The 20,861-nt window shown below is 38.9% G+C and overlaps 1 protein-coding gene across 7 annotated transcripts in view; it reads right to left on the minus strand.

Annotated features, from left to right (window-relative positions):
- Positions 1-20,861, minus strand: part of MAST4 (microtubule associated serine/threonine kinase family member 4) — an 816,735-nt gene that overhangs the window by 218,302 nt on the left and 577,572 nt on the right. The window lies entirely within an intron of this gene.

The following is a 20,861-nucleotide window of genomic DNA, read 5'->3' on the forward strand; positions in this document are numbered from 1 at the left end:
ACTGGGAAATAAGAAATACAGGTAATGGGGTATAGAAATTTATCTTGCCCTACAGGACAAGAGAGAAGATGGAGATAAGGGAAGGGAGGGGTGTTAGAAGGGAGGGCACATTGGTAGAAGGGGCAATCAGAATGCAAGGCGTTTTGGGGTGGGGGAGGGAAGAGATGGGGAGAAAATTTGGAACTCAAAATTTTGTGGAAATGAGTGTTGAAAACAAAATAAATTAAAACAATGACATAATACTATTGCACACTTAATAGACTATAGTATAATATAAACATAACTTTTATATGCAAAGGGAAACCAAATAATTCATGGGACTTACTTTATTGCACTGTTCACTTTATTGAGGTGGTCTGGAAATGTGTCTCCAATATCTCTGGGTATGCCTGTATGGCGCTTTACACTTGGACAGCACTATACATTTACTATCTCTTTTGATCCTTACAGTGATCTTATGAGGGAGATGTTATTTTTAATCCTCATTTTCCCGTTGAAGAAACTGAGGCTGAGTGGCTATGGGATCTGTAGAGGATCACAAGCTTTCTTATTGTTTTCAGTCATGTCAGAGTCTTCTGATCAAATTTGGGATTTTTTTTTTAAGAGAGAATCTACTTTATTTTTTTTTATTTTAATTTTTTTTAAGAATTCTTTTTTTAATTAATTAACTTCTTTAACTTTTAACATCCATTTTCACAAAATTTTGGGTTCCAAATTTTCTCCCCACTTCTCCCCTCTCCCCACCCCAGAACACCAAGCATTCTAATTGTCCCTATCACCAACCTGCCCTCTCTTCTATCATCCCTCCCTTCCCTTGTCCCCATCTTCTTTTTTGTCCTGTAGGGCCAGGTAACTTTCTATACCCCATTGCCTGTATTTCTTATTTCCTAGTTGTATGCAAGAACTATACTCAATGGTTGTTCCTAAAACTTTGAGTTGCAACTTCTCTTCATCCCTCTCTCCCCACCCATTCCCTTCGGAAGGCAAGCAATTCAATATAGGCCATATCTGTGTAGTTTTGCAAATGACTTCCATAATAGTCATGTTCTGTAAGACTAATTATATTTCCCTCCATCCTATCGTCTCCCCTATTGCTTGTATTCTCTCTTTTGATCCTATCCCTCCCCAATAGTGTTGACTTCAAATTGCTCCCTCCTCCCATTGCCCTCCTTTCCATCATCCCCCCCACCCTGCTTAACCCCTTCTCCCCCACTTTCCTGTATTGTAAGATAGGTTTTCATACCAAAATGAGTGTGCATTTTATTCCTTCCTTTAGTGGAATGTGTTCTCTCACCTCCCCCCTTTTCCCCTCCACTAAAAAGTCTTATGCTTGCCTCTTTTATGAGAGATAATTTGCCTCATTCCATTTCTCCCTTTCTCCTCTCAATACATTTCTCTCTCACCCCTTAATTTCATTTTTTTAAGATATGATCCCATCCTATTCAATTCACTTTGTTCTCTCTGTCTGTGTGTGTGAGCACATGTGTGTGTGTGCGTGTGCTTGTGTGTGTGTGTGTGTGTGTGTGTGTGTGTGTGTGTGTAATCCCACCAACTACCCAGATACTGAAAGGTTTCAAAAGTTACAAATATTGTCTTTCCAAGTAGGAATGTAAACAGTTCAACTTTAGTAAGTCCCTTATGACTTCTCTTTGCTATTTACCTTTTCATGCTTCTCTTCATTCTTGTATTTGAAGGTCAAATTTTCTTTTCAGCTCTGGTCTTTTCATCAAGAATGCTTGAAAGTCCTCTATTTCATTGAAAGACCATTTTTCCCCCAGAAGTATTATACTCAGTTTTGCTGAGTAGGTGATTCTTGGTTTTAGTCCTAGTTCCTTTGACTTCTGGAATATCATATTCCATGCCTTCGATCCCTTAATGTAGAAGCTGCTAGATCTTGTGTTATCCTGATTGTATTTCCACAATATTTGAATTGCTTCTTTCTAGCTGCTTGCAATATTTTCTCTTTGACCAGGGAACTCTGGAATTTGGCCACAATGTTCCTAGGAGTTTATCTTTTTGGATCTCTTTCAGGCGGTGATCTGTGGATCCTTTTTGAGCTCTTCCATGGCCTGAGCCCATGAAATATTTCTTTTGGATGTTTGGGATACAGAAGCCTTGATTTCTATGTCTTTCTCTGATGGTAACCATTGTTCTTCCTCATCAGAAAGGAAGGGAGGAGATATCTGTTCACCAAGAAAGTAACCTTCTATGGTCTTATTTTTTTTTTTCCCTTTTCTGGGCATTTTCCCAGCCAGTGACTTGACTTCTGAGCTTCCTCTTCATACCCACCTGGTTTCCAGATCTGCCCAGCCAGTGCTTGGGGTCTGAGATTCAAATGTTGCTTCCCAGCCTCAGGGCTTTTGGTGGGGTGGAGCTGCTATTCAGTGTGAGATTAAGTTCAGGTGCTCAGGTGGGGGCAGGGCTGCCTCAAGGGGCTCAGTTCCCTCAGGGGGTTTATGCAGAGACCTTCAACAATGGATCTGAGCTCCTGACTGCTTTGGGAGCACTTGTCTGCTGACGCCTCTGCTGCTGCCTCCTGAGGGGGCCCAAGCCATGGGGACACCCCACTCCCCTCTTGGCCACCCAAAAAGACTCTCTCACCAACCCTTGTCACCTGTGGGTGGAGGGACCTGTGTGGCAGCTGGAGATTCTGTCCCTGAAGCCTGTTGGGATCTGCTCCCATCAATGCCACGAGGCTAAGGGAGGGCTGGGCTCTGCTCTGGTTTCCAGTGCATGACAGACCTTTCATGTCAGTTTCCAGGTCTCTCTGCAACAGAAATCTCCTCCACTTCATTGTTCTGTGGCTTCTGCTGCTCCAGAATTTGTTAGGAGTTCTTCTTTACAGGTAATTTATGGGCTGTGGGTTTGGAGCTATCATATGTGTATCTTTCTACTCTGCCATCTTGGCTCCTCCCCTCCATTTGGGATTTTCTTGGCAAAGTTACTGGAGGGGTTTGTCATTTCCTTCTCCAGCTCATTTTACAGATGAGGAAACTGAGGCAAACAGGGCAAAATGACTTGCCCAGGGTCTAGTAATTGTCTGAGGCTGGATTTAAACCCAGAAGGAACAGTCTTCCTGACTCCAGGCCCAGCACTCTGCACAGATAGGAAGTATTCAAAGTAAGATATGACTGAATAATCCTGATTTGAAGTTCAGCACTGTCAACAGCTCCATGTTGCCTTTTGTAGGATACTTGTACAATGACAAGGAATAGTACTCATCTGACAGGATTCTTACCTATGTCTTCTTAATATAGTGCAGACTTTCTTCTAGATCTTGATATTGTGTAGATAATAGTGAAATGTGTTGTGCACTGGTTAAACTTGACTCTGACCATGTAATTAAGCCACCTTCTTTTCCAGTCACATTTCACCCATCACATCCATTTTATTGCTTCTTTTATCCACGTTGTTACTGGTAACATGTTTCAGCTGACTCATGCCTAGTATACATGTCTCCATTGCCCTGTGGATGACCATAATGACCTAACTTTAATTCTTCAGAGAATGGGGTAATCTATGGATCATAGCCATATAACATCACCGGAATAATATTGTTGTTAAAAAAAATAGGCTTTTGTTTCAAGAACAGGTTGAGGCTGTTGCCAGATTATGATACCTAAGTAGATGGACAACCCAAAGAATTGGTCTCTAATTTTATATATTTTGGACAAACAGTACCTGTGGACAATAAATTGGGCCCAGATTTGAGTGGGAGGAAGAGAGAACACCGCGCTATTTGGGGATGATGAATAAAGAGGGACAGGTGAGGAGCTTCAGCACCTGGGAGGGATCCTTTTCCACTTGGGCTTTGTGCTCCATATGACACTGGCAAACACATTGAACAATCATATATCTTTATATTTTATGTCTTATTTGACATTGATATTAAAGTCATTGAACAAACCTATTTCTGTTATTAAATCTTTCAAAGAATTCTATATTACATATATGCATTATCAGCATATATACACAAAGTAAATATACATACACATGCATGTATACATACATATCTTGTATGTGTATGTATCTGTATCCATGTGCCTATTTGGATATAAGTATATATAACATGTCTTATATGTGCACAGTTATTTGAATGCTACCACCCTTATTGTATTGAGCTTTTTGAGGGCAGAGACCATGTTTTGCCTTTACAGTATATTCCAGTTCTTAAAATAAGCCCTGGTCCTTAATAAATACTTGTTTAGCAAGTGATTGATCAAACTTCTGGAACAGATGCTGACACATTAAGCTGAAATAATTTACAGGGCAGTTTTTTAAAAGATGCTTAAAAGGTGAGTATTTCAGGAATAACTTAAGGCCATTAATAATGCTGCAATTTTCTAAAGCAAATCCAGCCTTCACTCCTATTTATCTCTGGTCCCAGGTCCCTAATAAAATTTGTCCAGGATATATGTATTTAAGGCCTTGATCCAGAGGATGCATTCAATTACATTATATATTAAACCTCCAATTAGGTCATAATCTGGACAATAATATTCTCCATCCATTTGGATTTTCCAATGTGGATAGCCAAACTGAATGCTTGAATGTTTGCTGGATCTCATTTTAAAGTTCTGCAGTTTCCCAAGATTTGATGAAATTGGCATAATGTCATCCAGGAAATTTCTCTTCAATATGAACTTTGGGCTGAACATCCTCTACAACCTTGAATAATTCCTTTGGTGAGCAGGCACCTATTTGCCTTATATCACAATTCATGTAATAATCTGAAAGCTGATGAATGATATCATTGGTATTAAATCTTTGAAGACACCTTTTATTTTTTTACATGTTAATGAAAGGAAGGAAAGCATTTATAACGTGCCTACTATGTGCCAGGCACTATGCTGTTATCTCATTTGATTCTCACAACAACCCTGGTAGGTAGGTGCTATTATTATCTTCATTTTACAGATGAGAAAATTGAGGCAGAGACTAAGTAACTTGCCAAGAGTCACACAGCTAATGTGACTGAAGCTGGATTTGAACTCAAATCAACCTGACTTCATACCCAGTGCTGCTCTCTCCATTGCCTCACTTCATGACCTCATGGGAGATACCTAGTTAAAGAAAAGCCTTTGCAAAGGTGACCAAATCAAACACATTTTATAGTCCACAGTGAGGTCTTAGATTTTTGTAAATTCCAGGACAATCATTTTGCAAATGATTATGCAAATGTAATACAAATAGACCACGTATCCCTGTAATTAATATTTCTTGTTGATTCTGGATTTATGTCAAAAAGGAGCTGGTGGTACTGTGGCAGAAATGTTCCAGATATGAAGAGAGAGAGGAGCCGGGATTACATTCTCTCCCTGTTGCTGATTCCTCATGTGATCTTCGGCAGATCATCTCCTCTCTGACCTACAGGTTTCCCAACTGTAAAAGGCGGCAGGGTAGGCAAGAGCACTGCAAAGGCCCCTTCTAATTTTAAATCTAGGACTCCAAAAACTGTGCACTCTCCTTTGTTTGCCTTTCCAATAATAACCCACCAGCAGTTCTTCATTTAGCTGTCATGAAACTTCCTTTTTAATTCAACAAATGTTTGTTACAGCACCTACTATGTGCAAATAGGGATTGAAAAGGGAAAAATTAAACCATTTTTCAAGGGGCTTATTTTCTATTGGAAGAGTAAATAAAATACACCAAAAATAATTTGCAGAGGTAGAAAACACTAACATGGAGTGAGACAGCATCGACAAAGGCACATAAGGGGCAGAGAGTTCATTCCAGACATTAGGGACATACTGTGCGCAGGCATGGAGCTATGGCTCAATAGTTTTTCACTTATATCTGACTTCATTGCACTACTTGGGATTTTCTCGGCAAAGATTCTAGAGTGATTTGCCACTTTTTTCTCCAGGTCATTTGACAGATGAGGAAAGCAAGGCAAATAGGGTTAAGTGATTTGCCCAAGGTCACAAGGCTAGTAAGTGTCTGAGGCCAGATTTGAACTCTGGAAGAGGAGCCTTTCTGACTCCAGGCCCAGCACTCTATTCACTGTGCCATCTAGCTGTCCTCAGAGATGAAGAGGCATGAGTAGTAAAGAGCTAGCAGGATAGTTTTACTAAAATATAATGTGAAAGGGGGCAATATGAAATAAGACTCGAAGGGGAGCTGAAATCCAATTCAGCAAAGATTAAAAAGAAAATATAACATTTTATCCCAGAAGCAATAGGGAACCATTGAGGGTTCTACACAACCCCCATGAGACCGAGTTGTCTTTATCTCCCATGCTCGAAGCTCAGAGGTTTGATCCCACTGATTATTGGCAAGAAACCTGGACTTACTCCATTTCTGACCTGGGCCAGCTCACTCCTGCTTAGGCAGTCAGGATTCACCATCTTGGTTCAGGAATTAGTGCCCAAACCTAATGGATTTTTGTCCTTTTGCATCTTAGACGTCTAAAGCTCAAGCAATCCACTAGTTCAGCTTTCCTGGTAGAAACTGACTACAACTGGGGGCCACCACCCTTGGGGCTGAAGATGTCTGAATAGAGAACAGTCTCCCATGTTTTAAGAGTATCTATTTGGCAGCTATGCAAAGGATAGTTCAAAAACCAATTAGAAGGTTATTAGGATAGATCAGGTGAGAATTTTCCGGTTTAATTTATAAATAGAATTTAATGACTGCCATGATTCAGTTCTCCTTCTAACGAAGGAGTTTATTTTATGTGTCATGGACCCCTTGGGCAGTCTAGTGAAATCTATGGGCCTGTCTCAGAATAATGCTTTTAAATACATAGAACAAAATGCATAAAATTTTAAAGGAAACCAAATGTACTAAAAAAAAACCAAAAACTTGTTAACATCTCTGTGCATGTGCATTTCAAGTTCACAGACCCTAGGTTAAGAAATGCTGGTCTAAGATCACAACAGGGCAGGGTGAAAGCAAAAGAATGTTTTAATTGCATTTTTACACTACAAAATCCTGGCAAAAGAGTAGGTTTTTATTTTTCTGTAAGACAAGTACAGCTGCCAGCGGGAAAGCTGTTGAAATGTTGGAAATATGACCTCGATGATTCAGGCTTGTCCACTCAGATTCTCATCTGTAAAATAAAGGCCTTTGACTCATGATTTCTAATCCAGCTCCGACATTCAGCAAGCCCACCTTTTCCCAAGACTGGCAAACCAAAGCCCAGGGAAGGGTATTACTACTGCAGCCTCCACAAACCAAAATAAAGGCTAGAAAGGGCAATGAGAGTATTCCAAATTGGCGACCTGCTAGCCACTGCTTTGAAGCCTGGTTCACTTTGATTCTCCAGACATCCAAAACTCCCATGACAAAGGCGCCTGGGCCATTTGTGAGAAGTCAGGAAGAAAAAAGGGCACAGTGAGTAACAACCTGGAAAAGCCTCAGAGAGAATTTTGCAGATGTCACTCATAACAAGGAGATGACTGGTAACTTTGAGCTCAGCACTGAGATGTCCCCTTGGGATAAATGGACATCCAGTGATAAACTCACATGCCAAAAATACTGAGAACGTATATGCCCATGACAAAGTATCATGAAAGAAGCCAGCGGCTAAACATGATTTCTAAGGTTAGGCACTGTACAAATGACCGATGAAAAGTGAAAAATTGTGTAGTGCTCTGTCTAATACTGCTGTGACATTTCCGGGTAATGTTAAATAGACACTAGTAGCAGGAGTCAAAATTTCATTTGTCCTCAGATTATATTCTAAAGGCAAACCCTAAAATAGTTAAGAACTCACATATAGAGGCAGGGAAGATATAAAAGTGACCTAGCAGATGCTTGTGAGTGAAAGGCCTGGTTGTGAAAGCTAAACACTTTCTGGAGGCCTCTCTGCTCCCCTAATGGTACATGGTCCTGACCAGGTCTTCTTCATATCTGATTCACTTATTTCTGTGAGCAACGATGCTGAAGTCAATCCGAAACATTTATGAAAGCACTAAAGATGCACCAGACGCTGTAAAGCACTCAGGCCAAAATGTAAAGCCTGCTCTCAAGAAAGCTTACATTATAATGGGAGAGACAACATGAAAACAACTACATTATTGTTTAGTCATTTTTCAGTCATGTCCTACTCTTGTGACCTCTTTTGGATTTTCTCAGCAAAGATAATGGAGTAGTTTGCCATTTCCTTCTCCAATTCATTTTGGAGATGAGGAAACTGAGGCAAATGGGGTTAAGTGACTTGCCCAGGGTCACACAGCTAGTGTCTAAGGCTGAATTTGAACTCAGGTTTTCCTGACGCCCCCAAATAACTACGTACATTGTGTGTGTGTGTCTGTGTGTGTGTGTGTGTTTGTGTGTGTGTGTATATGTGTGAATGTTGCACCCCATTTTGCTATTTGCTAGGCCTTTCCACAAAGCTGGACCTTAAAAAACGTCTAATGAATTGAGGTGGACTTTGTACAAGTAACTTGTAGATCTAGGCTGTACTACCTTCCCATCCCTCCTAGAAGGAAAATTGCTATCCTCATTACTGTTCCCCTCTTGTCCCATCCTCAGGGAGGAAATAAAAATGATGACTTGTTAAGTCACCTCTGAAAAAATAGCTTTAAACCCCCCCCCCCATAGAATACTGTATAATCATAATGATTAAGTTTGCCCCAAAAGAAAAGTTGAGAAAAGATGCGTTTGGCCTCCCATTTTTGCAGAGGTGAAGGAATACAAGTGCAGCACATTGTTTCAAAAGGCAATGATTGACGTGTTGGTTTGTTAAGCCAAATAACTTTTTCCCCCTTTCTTTTTTTATACTTTGCTAAAGGGATTCAGGGGAGGGGAAAGGTGATATAAAAACAAAAGATGTCAACCATTTTTCTAAAATGAAAAGTTGCTTTTTGGAGAATAATACATTTAGTGCTTTATATATGAAAGGCAGATAATTTACTTCTTAGGCTCTAATGATACCTGCCATGAATTTATCAAATTATTTACTATGTCTGATCTTCCCTGCAGCAATTCCCAACACCCTCAAATTACATGGGTTGACCTCAATAGCAAGGGAAAAGGGTGGGAGGATGGGCTCAGGGAGTGGCAACCTTTCCTTACTCATGAAGGCTCATCTAGAAACCATGTGGCAGCTAAAAGGGTAGCTTTTCCCCACCCCCACCATCATTATGTAACTTGTAAGTGATTGTTCACGTTGCCCAAGTCACTTCCTTGTCATTTTCCTTGAGTAATCACATGAGAAATGTGGATACAAAATAACACTACAAAGTCTTTGACCCAGAAAGGGCCATTCAGTAATTCTGTAACAGAAATAGAATCACAGCTTCCTTTAAGAACCTTTGTGAAGTTCATGAACAGAAAGCGATCTTAGAGATATTTCACCTAAATCAAGCACTCTTTTACTGTTTAGCAAGTCAGTGTTTCAGGATCTGTGAAACCAGAAATGGATGTCATGTTATCCTCCATCCAGTGAAATCACACACTTCACTTCTGCATCTTCAACCTAAACACATCCCATCTGCCTGGCTCAAAAATAACCCTCAAAGCACAACAGCTCTAAGTTCAAACTAGGAACTTTACAATGTAAGAAACACAAATAGTTAATAGTGCTTCCCCTATTAGGAATATACCGACAGATAATTGTGACAAACAGAGATGAAGTAAAAGTGCTTACTTATGACCAAATGACCCTTGGACTTGGATAGTAAGACTGACTCCATAAATAAAATGTCACATAAAACTCATGCCTGTTTTCTGCTTGCACAAAGAAGAGGTCTGATTTGGGTCAATAAGACCTAGCTCTAATGAAGAAAAACAGTCTTCAATTGGGGCTACTCAAGAAAGATTTAAGTCAATGGTAAAGTGGTAAAATGGAAAGAAGGCAGGAACAAGTACTTTGTTAAGAGCCTACTATGTGCCACACATTATGCTGAGAACTTTACAAAACTATTTGAGATTCACAACAACCTTGGGAGGTGGGTGCTATTATTATCCCCATTTCACAGTTAAGGAAAATGAGGCAGAGCAAGGTTGAGTGACTTTCTCAGTATCACAGGCAGAATTTGAACTTGGATCTTTCTAAATTGAGGCCCAGTGCTCTTTCCACTGCAGACAAATGTGGTCAAATGGCATTCATAGATAAAGCTTCAGTCTTTACTTTACCTTGTTCCACTGAAGCTTTGAGAGACCTGGCAGCAAGTGTCAAAACCAATCAGTTTGAACATAAGTTTCCTTCTCTGTCCTTATTCTCTTTCTATGAATTTATGATAGCAGTGAAATGCCCCCAAATTGGAAAGCTATAGATACAGCTCTATAACTGTTAAAACATAGCAGAGCTACAGATACAATGAGGCAAAAGACCTCATTAATCCACTGTAATGACTGGTCAGTGATTACTCCTAAAGAAGGATAGGAAGGGATAAGACCTAAAGAGAAAATGGAATTTGAAACAAAGGCAGAAATGCAAAGTAACAGGCTGTATTTTTTTTGTATTGAGGCTTATTTTTTTTAAATTTTTGAGAGAGATGAAAAAAAAGAAATGGATTAAAGCCTGGAAGGGATCTTACATTGCGTATTTTGCTCCCTCATGTAAAGGATGAGGAAATACACATGGAAATTGACATGGGTAAATTTTGTTAATCCATATAATTAAAACAAGTCTGAAATGATCATCTGTGGATATTCAAACTTTGCTTTTGTTTTTGGCAGCGAGGTGGCTCACTAGCGAGAGTATTGGGTCTAGATTCAGGAAGAGCTGAGTTCAAATTCAACCTCAGACACTTACTAGTTGTGTGGCTCTGGATGAGTTACTTAACCTCTCCATGCCTCAATTTACTCATCTGTAAAATGAAGATAAAAAATCATTGACTTCCTAAGGTTGTTGTGAGAATCAAATGAGGTAATATTCATAAAGCAAAAATTCTGTAAGGACTAGCTGTTATATTCAGATTATTTAGTAAGACTTTCTTGAAAGATTGGTGCTGTCTTGACCCTCAAGCCAGAATTTCAATGGAAAAAAAATACAAAGTTTAACAGCCCAGGCTCTATTCCCTTGCCAATTCCAGTGTCCACCAAATTCGCACACCTATACTTGTCCAAACACATGTATTCCTCTCCAAAAACCAAAGTTCCTGGAGAAGTGGTTTGAGAAAGAAGAATTCTCTGTGCCCCTGGGCTCTCATTTTCTCTCTCTGACTCAGTTTCTTTTAACAAGTAAAAGACCCATGATAGCTACTCATAGATATATTGGGAGGACAACTAATTAATGACTGTAAAACCCCTCTGTAAACATGAAACAGTCTATAAAAGCAGTGATTATTGCAGACTTAGCAAAGCACCAGAGCAGCCTGTTTCACATGTATTCTGAACCAGCCCAAGAAATCTACAACCAGAATGGGTCATGAAAGGGTGGGAAGAATATGTCAGTAAGTTTGAGGAAGGTTCTTGGGCTGATACTTAATGGGACTAAATTTCTGGGGAGAAGGGAGAGGTTATAAAATAAGACTGAGAAGACATTCATACTCACCAGGAAAGTTTCTCATGCTGGGGAGACTGCCTTTGGGAATAACTTGGCATAACAGATAATCAACTGACTGACATACTATAAGTTGGAATAAATCCCAACTCCCTACTTCTCTTCCAAGGATTCTAGCCAAAGTGTTATGAATATTCTCTGGGACTAAAGCAGAAATAAGAGGCAATAAGACATGATCATCAGGCAAGGTGGAGAGCATGGTGTAACGTATCTGGAGTCAGAGATGTGGGTTCAAATTTCATCTTTCCCACTTCCCACAGCTAATCTTAGGCAAGGAAGGTCCCCGGGATGAAAGTGAAGGTTAGATAATCTAAGGGACTTCCCAGTCCTGAATCTTCTGTCAAAGTTGTGTGACTCTGTGGACATCTAATTGTCCCTTAACCTGAATAAAGCTTCTTCTCAATAGTGCCCCCTAGTGGGCTGGATTGGTATTCACTTCTTTTACTCCAATTAAACTCCACTTACATTAAGTAAGCACTATGCTAAGGCTATTTAGAAAGAGGCACAAAGAGCTTTAATAAGACCCAGCCGCTAGCACTGTCCTGGGCTTCACGATCTGTGTAGGGATGGGACAAAGACAAACAGCTACATCACTACATGACAAATGTATGAAGGAGGATGAGCAAAGCACTGTTAAGGAGGCCTAAAGGGAACAGATCTTAGGAAGAAAGAGTAAAGCTTCATTGAGGAGCTTGAACTTGAACTGGACCTTAAGGAGCAGGTAAGATTTCAGGAAATAGAGGGGACAGGGAAACTATCCCACATCTAGAGTCCTAGACAGGAAAGTCCAGCGTGCATATAAGGGATGGTGAATTGTCTAGTTTGACTGGAACACAGAGTATGAAGAAAAGAGAACCACAAGATAAGAGTGGAAAAGGTCAGGGCCACCAGATGGTGAGACTGTGAATGCCAGGCTAAGGAGTCTGAACTTTACTGAGTAGGCATCAGGGAATCATCAAAGGATTCTGAGTACATTGATGCATATGGAAGATTAGTTTGGCAACCCATGAGAAAGTCCAAATGACTGTGGTGTTCACACAGCTTCCTAAGGAGAGCCAAATCTCAGGTCTTGGGGCAAAATGATTATGTAATCTTAAATCTATTATGACAGAAATATTTGAAAAAATAAAACCAAAATCTAGGTTAAAAATAAATTTTAAACAAATGGAAAACAAGTATTAAATGCCAAGTTAGTGAGCTTAAATGAGACAATCATATAATAGGACATGGTATATTTAAGAACATCGACAGAACACCTGAAGCATCCTCAATGAAATCCAATGTCATCATTTAATTCTTACCAAATATTTCAGGAGGCCCCAAGGAGCCAAAGGGATCCACATGATAAAGAGCTGTTTCTGTGTCTAAGGTTTTTTTTAATGGATGGGGCTCATTACTTTACCTAACCACCCCTAAAACCAGCACAGCACTTGCTGCACTGTCTCCCTGACGTTAAAATATGAATCCTAAAACACTAAATACTTGATATGATTCATTGGGCTTGAAGGTCAAAACCATTAACCTGTCTCTTAAAAAAAAGAAAAAAGAAGAAAAAAAAAGAACTAAACTCCCTTCCCCACACCTTTCAGCACACAATTTTATTACACATGGAAAATATTAGAGGGTGAACCTGATTTTCTCTTAAAGTGTTTAAATGATCTCTCAGCAGTTTGTATCCTAAGCGGTTCCAAATGCTTATACACCAAGCCCTGCTGAAAGGTTCTGATCTGAAAAACACGTTGCTCCAAATTCATCAGCATACAATATGTGCTGTAAACTTGATGAAGTCAGGTCACACCAAATAAACTGTAAAATTGGGACTCATTTCCCATTTATAAATGCACTTACAGAGGCTGAAAAACTCACCTATCAAGACAAGGAAAGTCTTTCTAGGGCAAGCCTCTTTTGCTTCTTGCACAAGAATCTCATGCGCATATCTATCAATTTGACTTTTTAAAATGCTCCTTTCAAAACCTTCCCATCAATAAAAAGGATATGCATATTTTCTGCTCCCCCCCAAGCCCCATGATATAAAATATAGGCCACCTTAAGAAACATTTGACATAGGAGAGAGCCCAAAGACTTCCAAGGATCACTTGTGTGGGTACATCTGTGGCTTCTCCTACCAATAAGCATCCCATATCTTCTGTGCAGTCTGAGCCTGTACCCCACCAGTGCTTCACAGACGATCTTCCCAACCAACACAGGATACGTATTTTTTTCTTTCGGTACTTGAGGAGTACCAATACTCACACTGTTTATTGTCTCTCACTCTTGCTACATGGCTATTCAGAAAACAATGCAGCCAATGATCAACTATCATAGACTGAGCTCTTCCTAGCAGTACGATGATCCAAAAGACTCATGATGGAAAATGCCAGCCATGTCCAGAGAAAGAACTATGGAGTCTGACTGCAGATCAAAGCAGACTATTTTCACTTTCTTTGTTTATTTGTGTTTTTTTCCCTTTTGATCTGTTCTTCTTTTACTACATGACTAATGTGGAAATATGTTTAATACGATTGCAGGTGCATAACCTGTATCAGATTGCTTGCCATCTTGGGAAGGGAGAAAAATTTGGAAATCAAAATCTTGTAAAAAATGAATGTTGAAAACTAACTTTACATGTAGTTGGAAAAAATACTATTTACATTAAAAAATTATTTACATCTTTGATACTGGCTTTTAATCAGGTGTGCTGAAAATAGCTTCTATTGACTTTGCCAATTTTCAGTGATGAGCATTTGCACCTTGGAAATGAGCAAGTGACACAAACAAGAGCTTAATTTATTGTTCTGTTTAATCTCTAGATTTAAGAAAGTGATGGTGAAAATGTAAATAATGAAGATTAGCCATAAAAGTGTGTTGTACGTTTTCAGAGACCTGATTTTCGAACATTTACCAAAACATCACTGCTTGTGTTCCACTTCTTAAACACGTTGCAACTTCCTTATGACTTTAACACGCCATTGACTTCTCTGTTATCTATGATTTTCATTCTTTTAGGATCATGACGTTCCATTATTTCTGCTTAACATTTAGAATTATTAAATTACTACTAAATTATTATTTAACATTAAATAGAGCATAGAACAGTTTGAGATTTTTTAAAGTGTTACCAATCTGACCACATAAATTTATATGAATCCATACGCAAACACACACACATATACATATACACACATACTATCTATACTTATATATGTACACTTTATTTACAGGCATATATGCACAGAACCTATTTGTGAAAAAAAATGAGTTCAGTCTTAGACCTATTTACTTTGAAATAGGGCAGCTAGGTGGCACAATAAATAAGAGGCCTCACCCTGGAGTCCTCTGGACCTGAGTTCAAAATCAGCCTCAGATACTTACTAGTTGAATGACTTTGGGCAAGTCACGTCACCCTGACTGCCTTAGTTCCTCATCTGCAAAATGAGCTGTAGGAGGAAAAAGCAAACCACTGCAGTATTTTTGTCAAGAAAACCCTAAATGGGATCATGAAGAATCAGACATGACTAAAAAGGATTGAACATCACGAACACTTTGATATGACTCTGTGACTGAGGGGAGATCACCATGCCAACATTTGGAAAAATTGATCTAGGATACAGTGAAAAGATCAAGCTGGAAATACAGATCTGGAAGTCAACCAGAGCATTATAAAAGCAGTAGCCACTAGATTCAGAGTCAGATCTGGGTTCAGAACTAGATTTGGTATTTCTTAAGAAAATTACTTTATTTTTCTGTATTTCAGCTTTCTGGTTTATAAAATGGTGATAATAATACCAGCAAAAGATACTTCCCAGGATCAAATTAGGCAGTAATGAGATCTATGACAACTCACATAAAAATACACACGCACATGTCTGTCTGTCTGTCTGGCTGTCTGTATATACAAAGAAGTAGGCTATTTTATCACATACAAGTAATTATAAACACCAGAGGTGCCAATCACATGGCCCATGGGCCACATACTCTCAAGTACGACTTGAACGAAATGTAATTGGGAAGTATTTAACAAAATGAATAAAAACATAATAAAACACAGATAATGCAAATGTGTGGTTTTTAACACTCAGACGAATCTTGATGTGTGGTTTAGTGATGCCTATTTCTCTTGGAGTTTGACACCACTGATGTACTCATACAAGTATACAGGGACACATATGCATATACATGTATACATCTATGTCTGGGTATGTATCTGTATCTATATCAACAGTAAGGATTGAACCTCTATGATGTCAGTGGCAGAATGAAGCCCTGGGTGAAGAAACTCTTCATTCAAGGCAGATCAGCACCTCTGCAGCCAAGAAGCAACTGAGTTGTCATGGGCCATAGAACCAGGATGTGTTAGGGGCAAGACACAAACCCTGTAGTCCTGGTTTGGGGAGCGGCTCTTTATTCATGATGCTTTATTCAGACAGACAGACAGATGGATGGAGAGGAAGACAGATAGATAGACAGACTGATAGAGAGATAGACAGACCAAGAGACAGACAGACAGACCAATAGACAGAACAATAGATAGATGGATAGACACAGAAGGATAGACCAGTAGACAGAGACAGACAGATAGACAGACAGACAAATGACAGATAGCTAGGTGATTGATGGATGACAGGTAAGTGATGGATAGCTAGGTGATAGATAAATAATACATAGCTTGGTGATAGACAGATAGTCATATATATTAAAGTTTATCATCCAGGAGATGTATGATTGATCAAAGGAGAGGATACCAGATGGAAAAAATTCAAATGCTTCACTAGACATATGTGGGAAGGTTTTCCTTCATAACGAATAATCTCCCCTAATAGGAGAATATGGATAAGAATCACATGGGATGAGAAAGCAAGGATGGATGATAATCTGTACAAAATAACAATGCAAATTTTACAATGCAAAATTTACAATCTATTTTCCTCAAAATACTTCATAATATAATGTACCAACCATAAATAATATAGACGTACATAAAAGCAACCATAAATATAAATGTATTTTTATCCCCCACTTTTCAGGTGATAAAAATAGGAATAGTTAAATAACAAGTTATTTAGTTAAAACCACAAGGGCAAAGTATAAGTCAGAATTCCTGTGGAGAAAGGAAAAAGTAACAGAAGAGGAAGGGTAGGAGAGTTAGGAGGAAAACCAAGAAAATACATTGTCATGGAGGGGAAGCAAGAGCAAATGATAATAAATCTAGGTTAAGGACAGAGTCTGTGCAAGGAAGAGACAATATCTTTCGTTTATAGCGTGGTTCTGATACTTTAATGAACTTCATCTAATCCCAGAGATATTCATTTGCCACAGAACACTCTAGCAATAACTCTAAAATAGAAATGAATCCATGTGCCAAGCTGCATGAGAGCTTGGTTAAAAACACAAAAACAAAAACTTTCAAAATATTCTGCTTCCACCCAACTTGCTCATCCTTAAAAACGATGTGGAATGAAATTCACTATTTCAGATTTCTACTAGTTTCAACTCACTCTTCTCTCCCAAATTATTACAAGAACTTTGTTTGATTCCTGCTGTGATTGGAAAGTTTATGGTTTCCATCCTTTGGCCTTCACATTTGACCTGGGCCGCCTCCTAGTGGTCACCTCCTTTCAATGACACAATAATACAGTATATGGGGGGTTTTTTTGTTTTGTTTTTTTAAGAAAAAACCTCATGTAGAGCAGTGGTTCCCTCCCCGACGCCTCACCATTTCTCTCACTGTATCTAAGGACTCCTTTTTAATGTCAAAGGATTTTGTAGACATCACAAAATATTAAGAATTTCTGTTGATTGAGAAAATGCATGACAAAAAGCCACCACTCATTTAGTAGTGTTCTTAAAAGAGTTTGCATCTTATTAATCATAATAAATCTACATTTAATTGGAAAGTAATAAGGATATATATGTCTGAGAAATGTTATTGATTCAGTGAAAAGATGTTATAGGGACCAGACTTCTTGTTTCATTAATTGAGGGAACTCTAGATGAGAAAACTACTTCTATCAGTGGCAGTCTGCATCTTTTCTGCACCTTATCCCTAGAAGAGTTGCCTAGAGACTCCTGAGATCATGCAGGGTCAACATCTATTATGGGTCAGAGGCAAGATCTGAACCCAGGTCTTTCTGGTTTTAAGGCAGACTCTCCATCTATTATGCTACACTGTCTCTTATGGCTCATTAAATTATGCTATGTATTTTCTTAGAAACCGAAGATCAAAATGGCGATATTTAATACATGTGTAGATTTCTGGAAACACTGTAATAAAGGCATTCCTAAGGGAGCCTAAGGCCCACTGGTTTAGAGTATGGTTCTGCACAGTCCTTACTTATTTCTACTTGTCTTTAACCTTCACATTCAGCTCCTTCCTAGGAAAAATCTTTTCTTCCACTTATCCAGAGCCTATCCTTTAAAGCCTAGATCACATTAGACTTCCTCCATAAATTCTTGAAATGTGTATCAAAATTATTATGAAATGATTTCTAGTTGTTTTCATGGACTAATTCTGTTTCCCAAAATTGTCAGCTTCTAAGAATCAGGGACCATGTAATATTCCCTTTTTCTCTCCTATTGAACATACTTGCTGAATAATTAGTAGAAATAAATTATGCAGATGGATGAGTACAAATCCATCCTCACTACAGATCTCTGTGAATGAATCTCATAGAAAGGAAGGAAGGTGGGATGGTACAATGGAAAGAACACTGGTTCTAAAATCAGAGGTCTTGGGCTCAAATTTCATTTCCGATTCTGACTATTTACTAAGGATAAGTCACTTAACCTCAGTTAGCCTCAGTGGATCTGGTCATGAAAGACCCTCCACCTTGTACCAGCCTGCAAAACAGAGGCAATCATACTGACTCACTTTGCTTTGATGAACAAGGGAATCATTATTTTATCTAGTACAAATGGTAAACTACTTTGCCTGCTAAAATGGTAAACTACTACTACTGCCTGCTCTATGATTATGCCCCAAGAACAACTGGGCCTCAAGATTTGCTCTGAAGTTACACCTGCTCCCCTCAAGGATGCCTATTCCCTGTTGTCCATCTTGCACTGAATCACAGACTATTTACGCCCAACCTGTGGTAGAATATTCTGAGCTTGTATTGGTCTGATCAGACACAGTCAGATACACTGAAACTTGACTCTAGCATAGTGAGGCCATTTTGGTCGTCTTCAAGAACAAAGACCGACCAACCAACCAACCAACCAGCCAACCAACCAGCCAGCCAGCCAGCCAGCCAACCAGTCAACCAGCCAACCAGAACCCGAACCATGAGAGCCCCGAACCTTTCCATGGACCTTGAAGCTAAATCCTCGACAGTACATTCTCTAGCCCATTTAGAATATAAACTCCTTGAAAGGAAGGACAGTTTTTGACTTGACTTTTTTATCCCCAGAGGTTAACACAGTGCTGGCCACCGAGAGGACTTAACAAATGTTTTTTGCTTGGCTATTTTATGGATATGTGGTGTCTTCTCCAATGAAGATGGAAGCTCCTGAGAAACAAAGACTATTTGTATCCCCAGGGTTTAGTGCAGGGCTCAGCACAATATAAACATTTAATAAATACTTCTTATAGTAATTTATTTACCTATAAAATGAGAGGACCAGATTAGATAGTTTCTTAGGTCTTTCTGGTTCTATATCTATGAGTCTATTTTTTATAGTAAAATAGAGTGTCTAAAATTCTTCATAAATCCTTTAAAGGAGAGCGTCTGTTTGCAAATAGATGTGACAAATGTATCATAATGCAGTTTCTATTCTGTTTCTGCCCATTTGGAGATAAATAATGTAGAGATGGCCAAACACAGCACTGAGGAAAGAAAAGATTTGGATGAAGGAGGAAGAGTCTGAATATAACATCACACATTTACTAGCTGGGTGACCATAAGTAAGTCACTTAACTCTGGAGGCTCCGTTAGTGTCTGAGTTATTACCTATTTCATGGGCTTGGTTTTTTTTCCTTTAATTAATTTATTTATTTTTAGTTTTCAATATTCACTTCCACAAGATTTTGAGTTCCAAATTTTCTCCCCTCCCTCAAGACAGCATGCATTCTGATGACCCCTTCCCCCAATCTACCCTCCCTTCTCTTATCCTTTTATCAGCTTCCTTCTCCTTTTCTTTTCCTCTTCCCTTCTATTTTCCTGTAGGGCACGATTGATTTCTATCTATTATTGCCTACATATCTTATTTCTCAGTTGCATGTGAAAACAATTTGTAACATTCATTTTTAAAACTTTGAGTTCCACATTCTCTCCCCTCCCCACCCCCCACTCTCATTGAGAAGGCAAGAAATTTGTTATAGGTTATATAAGTGTAGTCATGCAGAACACTTCCGTAATAGTCCATGGGCTCGTTTTAGGAAAAATATTTTGTAAACCTTAAATTGCTATGTAAATTGTGTTATGATATTATGTAATCCATTGTTACTATTGACTGTACATTACATAATAAAGCTGATCCAAGGCAAAACTATGAGGGAAGTTTGTTTCATGCTTCACTCTTTTTCCATTCCTTTAATCTCTTTCCCCATTTAACAGGTAAATCTCCTCCCCTTCCTCTCTTCCTAGCCCTTTTTTCATTTAGCAAAGCAATGGAAGATCTGACCTTGGTCATTTATAAATATTACTGGACAAATTCACCTTAGTGTAAGCCAGTTTTAGTTATCTCTAATAGTATTTTCATTGTAAGTCTTCCGTAGCTAATTGCAAAATAAAATGTCTCCCTTTATTAGTGGACTTTTAGGGCTTTAGCAAGCTGGTAGAAGATTGGGGGTGGGAGGGGTTTTGGAGTGGGCACATAGTAGTGGCAACAAAATCTTTACAAACCTTAGAGCACTATACAAATAGCACCCATTATTATCATTCTCTTAAGGTTGGCCAAGGAAGGTAAACTTCATTTTAAGGGGGAAGAGGAGCAATAAGGAAGTGCTTACAAGGTGACCCTAGGAATAGTCAACAATAGTGGTGTCCTCATCCTGAACCCAGAGATGCTCCCTGGCTCTCCTGGAAAGGAGACCTATTTCTCAGAGATGCTGGGGATAAAGGGCTCTATGACTTCTGGTGCCAACTTCTTTCAAGACAATACTTGGAGATCCCTCTATCTAGCACAGATCTGCTTCTTTTTAAGCACAGGGAAACTCTTTTCCCCATTACCATTAAGACTGATGTCTGTCTGTCTGTCTGTCTGTCTGTCTATCTATCTATCTATCTATCTATCTATCTATCTATCTATCTATCTATCTATCGTCCTCCCTCTGTCCTGGTGCTTCATTATGCACATTTAAAATTTTCTGCAAACTTGATGTTATTTTAATTAGTATTTCATGATCTTTTCATATATTTTCCCTTATCTGACACACTGGAGTGCTTTCTTGTGTCTCCTGCATAACTCG

This window comes from Notamacropus eugenii, chromosome 4 (genome assembly GCF_028372415.1).
Source record: "Notamacropus eugenii isolate mMacEug1 chromosome 4, mMacEug1.pri_v2, whole genome shotgun sequence".
Classification (NCBI taxonomy): Eukaryota; Metazoa; Chordata; class Mammalia; order Diprotodontia; family Macropodidae; genus Notamacropus; species Notamacropus eugenii.